The 9048-nt window shown below is 41.4% G+C and overlaps 1 protein-coding gene across 1 annotated transcript in view; it reads left to right on the top strand.

The window, feature by feature from the left end:
* Positions 1-789: 789 nt before the first annotated feature.
* mvb12ba (multivesicular body subunit 12Ba) overlaps positions 790-9048 on the top strand; it is a 29269-nt gene continuing 21010 nt past the window's right edge. Inside the window, exon 1 of the mRNA XM_024800816.2 lies at positions 790-1060. The gene's annotated coding sequence lies outside the window, so the exon portion shown is untranslated. The remainder of the gene's footprint in view (positions 1061-9048) is intronic.

Below are 9048 nucleotides of genomic sequence, written 5' to 3'. Positions count from 1 at the left end.
TAAGTTGGACTACAGACGAAAGTTTGAGCCTGTTTCAGCAATGCTAAGCCCCCAGCATCCAACATCAACATGGAGGGGAGGAAGGCACTCACATCACTTATAATGACAATAACATTATCTGGCAGACAAGGGTAGGTGCACGGTTGTGCACCAGAAAGATTATCATGAGAAAATGTTGTCACTGCTCAGTGACAAAAATACTTATGAGCCCCTGAAACGAGACCCAGGAAGTGGTTACAGGAAGAAGGTGATAGATTGTCTCAAGCAGTTAGAACAAGAAACTGCTATTGACTGGATCTCATACCACATCTCATACCAGGGGAATCTACACTAAGTCTGTATATGGTTTACTGGGTGTAGGGTGTACCAATTGTCTGTATGATCAACTCGGTCACCTATAACATTCCAAGGTTTCTGATTTGAAAACACTATGCCCAGATGAAAAGAATCAACCTTTTGGGATTTGTTGCATGGTGGACACAAAAATGTACATTAGCAGTTAAACAACAGAATAAGGCTTTCAAAAGATTTTAAAAAATGTTCCCAAAATCTAATAAACTACAAAAAGAAACAAAGAGACTTTCAAAGAGACTCAGGGCATATAGTTTTTGCTGATATTTTTACATTTTTGAAGGAGACGGGAATTTTAAAAAGAAATGTATTTGGCGGTACTATAGATTCTGTGCTATACTCCAATCTAAAAGGTGGCGGTATTGCACCTAGAAGTTATTTGCCAACCGCCAAAAAAACAGGGGAGGAAGAAGAAGAATTTCGCTACTTGCCAACCAATAAATATTAAGAAGAAGAAGAAGACCGCGACGACTCCTCCGAATCCGAACGAGTTCTTTCCGCTTTTCGAACAATGATATCTTCCTGAAACCGCTAGCTGGAAAACTGTTGTGCAGATATGCACAGAATAGGTTGTGTTTAGCACTGGTTTGATGAATAAGGCAATTTTCTAACAATGCGAGCTTTTCCAAAGCTGTGAAACGACCTAACCAAACAGAACACTGAGGAAAATTTTCGGGAACCTCTCACATCCAACTGTTAGCCTGTTTCGGTAAGTGGTTAACCCAGTTAGATTGCTAACATTATCATTTATTGCAAATCCTGTGTCTTCTCAAGAATGTGATACGTGAAGCTGCCTTTGGTGGTGTAATTGACTGAGGTATGTGATATAAGCGCTTAAACGATCCAAGGGATAACAGACCGTTGGCTGGCCAGTAAAACCATAGCTGACGTCTGTGGTCGGTTGCAGCTGGCGTGTGGAAGATGCACTATGTTACCCGACTAGCTTGTTAGCTTGATCGCTTATTTATTATTTCACAGTTAGAGTTGACAAACGAAGTCGAGTTATTGTCGCACAATAAATAATTTAGTTATGGCTGTTGTTAGTAATTTGTGTTAAACCTACGAATCAATGCGTAACTTGTCCTGTATGAGGAGAACTTTTGAGTGACATCTTTTTATCTCATTGCACCACTGGAATTTTGAGTGTTAGGACGTAGAAGAGAAATCCAGTCCTTTGCAGAGGAGCTCACTGGAGACCAAAAAAAGCAAATTTATGTCCTTATTACGTAAGCCGTTTGTTTATACCCCAGATTATTTTGTGACTTATGTAAAATAAGTTGCATCAAGATTTAAAAAATATGGCAATAGAAGTTTTTTCTCACAAGCCAATAAAAATGTACATGGGCCATTAAAACTCTGAGCCATTGTCCTGAGGGTTGTTTGGTTGGACACAGTTCAGTTCAGTTCAGTTCAATTCAATTTTATTTATATAGCGCCAAATCACAACAAAAGTCGCCTCAAGGCGCTTCATAGATGCAGAGAAAAACCCAACAATCATATGACCCCCTATGAGCAAGCACTTTGGCGACAGTGGGAAGGAAAAACTCCCTTTTAACAGGAAGAAACCTCTGGCAGAACCAGGCTCAGGGAGGGGCGGCCATCTGCTGCAACCGGTTGGGGTGAGAGAAGGAAGACAGGATAAAAGACATGCTGTGGAATAGAGCAGGGCGATATGGCCAAAAATATTTATCACGATATATATTTGAAAATTTGCGATAACGATATAACTGACGATATAATTGATGCGAGACAAAATACAACTCCACAACATTACTAGCACAAAAAGACAACCTTCCATTTATTTTCACTTAAACAAGAAGCTGGTTTTTATGTACATTAAAGCTTTATAAAAATGTAACAGTGCAAATGCAAATTCCTTGCTGAAAGTTTAACCAAAAGGCATTTCCAGTAGAAATGGGCTGACATATCCTGAGCATAACCATGTATAATATCCACTGAAGTTAAAAAGAGGTGATTTGCAACATTAAACTGCAGTGTGCAGTACGTATTTTTCGGACCATAAGGTGCACGGGATTATAAGGCACATTAAGCGAAACAAAGCAGTCAGATAAATCAAACTTTATTAAACTCATTCTTCTTGCTTCCTCCACTTCTGTACCATTGATTCATTAATGTTGAATTCTCTGGCAGCTGCTCTATTCCCATGTTGTTGCAGTATATTAATGACTAACCTCGTATTGTGGATGGATTATCTCAGTTGTTCTCCTGACTGAAGTTTGGTCCGTTTACAGCATCCTGCCATGCGATTGCATTTGTCTCTAACCATGAGGAACCTTTACGTTAACTTTTATAAGTGGAAAAGTGTTAGTGTTCGTCCTCCAGCTTCACTGTTTATGTTATGCTAACATAGCTGTGTCGCTAGCGATCACGTAGCACATCATTATATACCAACTAGCCCAACTTCAGTAACCCTACAAACGTCACTGCTGTTTAGTTTCCTGTCTTCATTTATGTTGGAAGTGATAGCAGAGCTGTACGTTTGATTTTTTTTCAGAAATCTCTCAGTCAGAACATGCTATATCATGCTTAGGTAACTAGCGAAACTAGCGAGCTAACTTCCGCTAGCTTCCTGCTAACTTCTAACTCCGTTAAATGTAATAAATTTTGTTTTCATAGATGCCTGGAAGTTAAACTTCATAGTTACACCTGGTAAAGCAGCAATGCTGATTGTTTTTATTAAAGATGAAAGAATTTAGACAGTTTTTAACTCGCAGTGATGCTGCAGTGTTGTTTGACATGAAAAAGACGGAGTTTAGGACCCAGATTACTCCCAGCTTTAAGAGCATCTTAGTCCGACAAATACGACAATAACGACGGCCGCTTGCACGTTCTGCAAAAAAATGTGCTTTGTCGTGTATCTGACGGACAAACACCAAACCAGTTCCACATCACTGAAGTTGCACCATTTTTACAAACCAATTCTGGTTCATCTGTTTCACTCAACAATCGGCCATGTGCGTATGAAAACAAAGGCACTGCGCATGCGCGTTTTACTCATATTCTATCGCGATATTTCATTTTCCTATCGTTGCCTAACATTATACCGGTATTACCGTGAATGGTATAATATGGCCCAGCCCTACTGTGGAAGAGAGACAGAGGTTAATAACAGATATGATTCAATGCAGAGAGGTCTATCAACACATAGTGCGTGATAAAGGTGACAAGAAAGGAAAAACTCCAATGCATCATGGGAATCCCCGGCAGCCTACGTCTATTGCAGCATAACTAAGAGAGGATTCAGGGTCACCTGGTCCAGCCCTAACTATATGCTTTAGCAAAAAGGAAAGTTTTAAGCCTAATCTTAAAAGTTGAGATAGTGTCTGTCTCCCGAATCCAAACTGGAAGCTGGTTCCACAGAAGAGGGGCCTGAAAACTGAAGGCTCTCCCTCCCATTCTACTTTTAAATACTCTAGGAACAACAAGTAGGCCTGCAGTGCGAGAGCGAAGTGCTCTAATAGGGTGATATGGTACTACAAGGTCATTAAGATAAGATGGGGCCTGATTATTTAAGACCTTGTATGTGAGGAGCAGGATTTTGAATTCAATTCTGGATTTAACAGGAAGCCAATGAAGGGAAGCCAAAACAAGAGAAATATGCTCTCTCTTTCTAGTCCCTGTCAGGACTCTTGCTGCAGCATTTTGGATTAGCTGAAGGCTTTCCAGCAAGTTTTTTGGACGTCCTGATAATAATGAATTGCAGTAGTCCAGCCTGGAAGTAATAAATGCATGAACTAGTTTTTCAGCGTCACTCTGAGACAGGATATTTCTAACTTTAGAGACACTGAATTACTATTTATAATTATTATTATTGACATCTACTGGGGATGGATCAGTTTACAAAATCTGTGGTTCTGTTCATAGCACAGTTTTGGGGTCACAGTTTTTGATTCAATTTGGTATATCTTGGCTCTTGTAAGTTAGTGCTCTAATACAGTGATACCATACTTTAAGATCATTAAGATACGCATCTGGTTATATACAATATTTTGGAGATATTTAAGGTCTTATGAGGAGGTGAACTATTTAAACATTTTAAAAGACCTGTTTTTTGTCTTTTGAATATTTATTACTGCTCATTAATAAGACAAAAGTATTTCTTATTCGATTTTTGATGCAATAATAGATACTCAATTACTAAAATGATCTAAGCCCCAGTACAGTCTCTACTTATCTGAAAAAAAGAAATGCTCTTATATAACTATCATTAGCTTACAGCTTTAAGTGTTTAAGGTATGTGCTAACTAAAAATAAAGACAAGATGATAGTTTATTAAATTTTAATGAAATTTGCAGATTGTTTCGGTGGAGTTTAATAAACTCCTTGCTATCTAAAATATAACAGGACACCGGAGTATATTCTTGAGCATCTCACACTTCTGATAATCAGTTGTCTGTTTGACGTTTACTCAGCTGTGTAAAAACTTTAACCTCAGCCAAACTGATTTACTCAGGAACAAATGAAATACTGAAAAAAGCCAAACAATAACATTTTTAAGTTATCTAAGTGACTTATATATCATGTTTAACCTGAGTAGCGAAAGACGGCGGTGGGTTTGAAAACGATTTGCCGTGAGTCCAGTGTTCTCACGGGCTCTAGTGAGCTATCGAGCTAGTGGGTAACAGACGTCTCCGAAAACGTCGGAGCGCTTTTGAAAATATGTGGTGTCTTGACAAACTGAGCAGATATTTGAGGTTTACACAGCTACATTCTTGCCTGAAAATATGTTAAACGTTTATTTTGTGACCCAGAAAGAATAATAAGAGTAATATTAAAACTAATTAGCTGCCGCCATTGTTGACAACTGAGCAGGGCTGCGCTATGAATTGTGGGACACAGCTTCTTCTTCTTCGGGGTTTAACGGCAGCTGGCATCCTTGTACATGCAGTGCTGCCATCTTCTGTTTCAGTCCGTTATTACACTCTTAAATCCTACTACTTATTCCTGCATCTTTCAGGATCTTACAAAGCTTCAAACGACGCGTCAACTATTAAATTAGTCGTCGATGATTTTGATAGTCGACGTAATCGTGACTAGTCGACTAATCGTGGCAGCCCTAATTAGGATGGATAAGAACAACTACATAGATGGACTTAGAAGCTGACACTGAACAGACAGCATACAATGATAACATGAAGCAGCTCTACGACACAAGCAAGAAATTGTGTGGGAAGCACAGCAAGCCAGAACAAGGACAAGGAGGGAAAGGCCATCACAGGACTAGTGCAGCAGATGAAAAGATGGTCTGAACACTTTGAGGATCTCCTGAAGAGACCTGCACCACCAAATCCACCAGACATCAATCCAGCCAACGAATATCTCCCCATTAACTGCAGCAGACCAACCAGAGAAGAGATCAGGAAGTCCATCACCCTAATGAAGAACAGGAAGGCTGCTGAACCTGGCGATATACCAAAGCAGATTTGGAAGCACCAGTGGAGTTGCTATATACACTCGTCTAGAAGCTCTGGGGGAAAAAGAGGAGTAACCACCCCAAGAAGGGTGACCTCATCGCACTCCTGTCAGTAACAGACAAGGTCTTCTTTTTTTTTCTTTCTTTTTTTTTTGCCTGTCCCGTTTGGCTCTTTTGCCATCAGAATTGTTGTCTAAAGGCAAAGAAAGATGCCCAACGGGTTTACTTTACCAAATTGACCATCCCAGCCTTGCCGTAATGGTCCATTTGATTCACCTTTTATTGTTTATTTTATTTTCACTTCAACGTGGGGACAGACACCCCCCTGGTGACATACCCCTACTCCAAGGTCCTGCATGTGTGGGTGGTTGTGGTGGAGCGGGAAGAGGGAGGCAGCTGGAGATGGGGAGGGAAGGAAGGGGGGGGCAAGTGACCCCTCCCTGGGGCCAGCTCCCCCGCTGACCCCAGTAGGCACCCCCATACTCCGCGACCCGCCAGGGAAAGGGGGCCCAGGCCCATCCAGACCGGGGCTCAGCGCAGCAGCGCCTCCCGGCCCCACAGAGCCCGGGACAGTCCACCCAACCCCACCGCAGAGAAAACCGCACCCACCCCACCATCCACTCATCTTCCAGACTACATAAGACAATAAACACCCAGGCTGAGATCTTCCTCCACCTCTCCTGTATCTCCCCCTCCTGCAGAGAGAGCCCCTGAGGAGAGGAAAGCTCCTGCAAGATGTGACGATCTTCCCCACCAGTTGAAGAGCCCCCCAGGTGGCTCGATGCACCGGCGGCACCCTGCTCCAGGGCTGGGCCCCCATGCACCCACCCACCCACAACCCCGGCAACACACCAACCAGGACCCAAGCCCCCGAGGCCTGGCCCGGGCCCCAGCCCAGAGACGGAGCGCCCCCAGAACCTCACGCCCATCCCGGACCCACCCAGGGGCAGCCAGGCTACCAGGTCAGTAACCCACGTCCGTCAGCACAGACCCTCCCCTAGCCCCGCTGCACGCAGCCGCGAGGAAACAGTCACCTGAGAGCCAACAGAGCCCCTAACCGGACATGACCGCTACCCCGGGTTGAGCCGCCCAAGGAAGATGCCTCCAGGGAACCCCCCGACGCCCTAAGCCTGTCCCTACCCCCACACCAATCACAACAGTGAAGGCGGGACCAAACTATGACCCCCCACCCCCACTAGGTGATGGAGCTGATCAAAGGAGCCCAGAGCAATTGATCTGATGTGGTGGCAGAGGCTGTATCAAGACTAATGTAATCTAATAGATAATTTCTATATTGGTTAGAATTAAGATTATTTTTATTTTTCCAGTTCATGAGGACTGTTTTCTTGGCTATGCATAGGGCAGTGAAAACCATATGGGCGATATTATTTTCTGAAGTGACATTATCTAAGCTGCCCAACAAACACACTAAGGGGGAAGTTGGAATGTTACATTTCAGACACTTCGATAAGTCTTCACATATCTCGCGCCAAAACTTCTGAACTGGTGGACAGAACCAAAGAGCGTGGATATAATTGTCTGGTGAATTGGTTTGGCAGTGTGAGCAGTTGTTGGTAGACGTAAAGCCCATCTTGAACATCCGATGACCTGTATAGTGCACTCTATGTAATATTTTGTATTGAATTAATTGAAGACTGGGATTTCTAATTAGATGAAAGGTTTTTAAGCAAATCTGAGACCAGAAGTTTAGGTCTAAGTTAACTGATAAATCCGCTTCCCATTTTGCAATAGGAAGTGATATTGATTCATCTGTTTTAGAAAGCATTCTGTATATTTTGGATAGTAATTTGGGGGTTTTAAGAGTAAGAAATTGAACCACACTTGGTGGTGTTTGTAGTTCAACTTGACCCGGTTTAAATTTCTTTTTTACTATGGATTTAATTTGTTGATATTCTAAAAATCTTTTCTTGTTGATCCCATATTGTGTAACTAGTCCGTCAAATGAAATAAATTCTGTTCCTTCTAGTATATGTTCTAAATATTTGATTCCTTTACCACTCCAATCTGAAAAGTTTATCATATTATTGTTTTGTAATATGTCAGGGTTGTTCCAGATAGGTGTACGTTTGCATGGGATTAATGAAGACGCCGTCAATTTTAGAAACTCCCACCATGCTGTCAGAGAAGAGCTGATGTTGATGCTTTTAAAGCATTCATGTCGTTGGATGTTTGAGCTGATAAATGGTAGGTCTGAGATCTCTAGATTATTGCAAAGTGCTTGTTCTACATCTAGCCAAGGTTCATCTAAGAGGGTATGTTTTAGCCATCCTGAGATAAACTGAAGCCTGTTGGCTAAGAAGTAGTACTGAAAGTTAGGCAGTTCTAGTTCTCCTTTATCCTTGGTCTTTTGTAGTGTTTTTAAGCTTATACGTGGGGGTTTATTTTTCCAAAGGAATTTGGACATACATGAATCTAGAGATCTGAACCAATCTTGTGGCGGTTTAGTTGGGATCATTGAGAATAAATAATTTATTTTTGGTAAGACCATCATTTTTATAGCGGCAACCCTTCCCATGAGTGATATGGGTAGACATTTCCATCTAGCCAGATCATCTTCTACCTTCTTTAAAACTGGGATATGGTTTAATTTAGTTAGATCTGCAAGCTTGGGAGAAACATTAATACCTAAATATTTTATATTTCCCGATTGCAGTGGTGTAGAAGAGGAATTATGGAGGGAGCAATTAATCGGTAGAACTGTAGATTTTGACCAGTTAATTGAGTAATCTGATATTCTTGCAAAAGAGTTTATCAATTCAGTCACCCCAGAGACATTGGTTTGTGAATTTTGGAGAAAGAGTAACACATCATCCGCATAAAGGCTGATTTTATGTTCCACGTTCTTGCATTTTATGCCCTTAATTACTGAATTCTGTCTAATTGCTGCTGCTAGGGGTTCAATAAAAATTGCAAACAGTGAAGGGGAGAGTGGGCATCCCTGCCTGGTGCCCCTCAAGAGACAGAAGCTGGAGGATGTCTGGTCATTTGTTCTAACACAAGCTGTTGGGGAATTATATAATATTTTTAACCAGTTTATGAAAGAGGATCCAAAACCAAATTTGTGTAAAGTTGCAAATAGAAATTTCCAGTTAACTCTGTCAAATGCTTTTTCTGCGTCTAAAGAGAATATTGTAGTTTCTAGGTTTTTACTGTATGAGTAGTCTATCAAATTAAGTAATCTACGTGTATTTGTTGATGAGTGCCTACCTTTTATGAAACCAGTTTGGTCAGGATGAATTAAG

This window comes from Maylandia zebra, linkage group LG7, assembly GCF_041146795.1.
Source record: "Maylandia zebra isolate NMK-2024a linkage group LG7, Mzebra_GT3a, whole genome shotgun sequence".
NCBI classification, from domain to species: domain Eukaryota; kingdom Metazoa; phylum Chordata; class Actinopteri; order Cichliformes; family Cichlidae; genus Maylandia; species Maylandia zebra.
The sequence above is the reverse complement of the archived record's forward strand: the minus strand, read 5'-3'. Positions and strand labels throughout refer to the sequence as shown.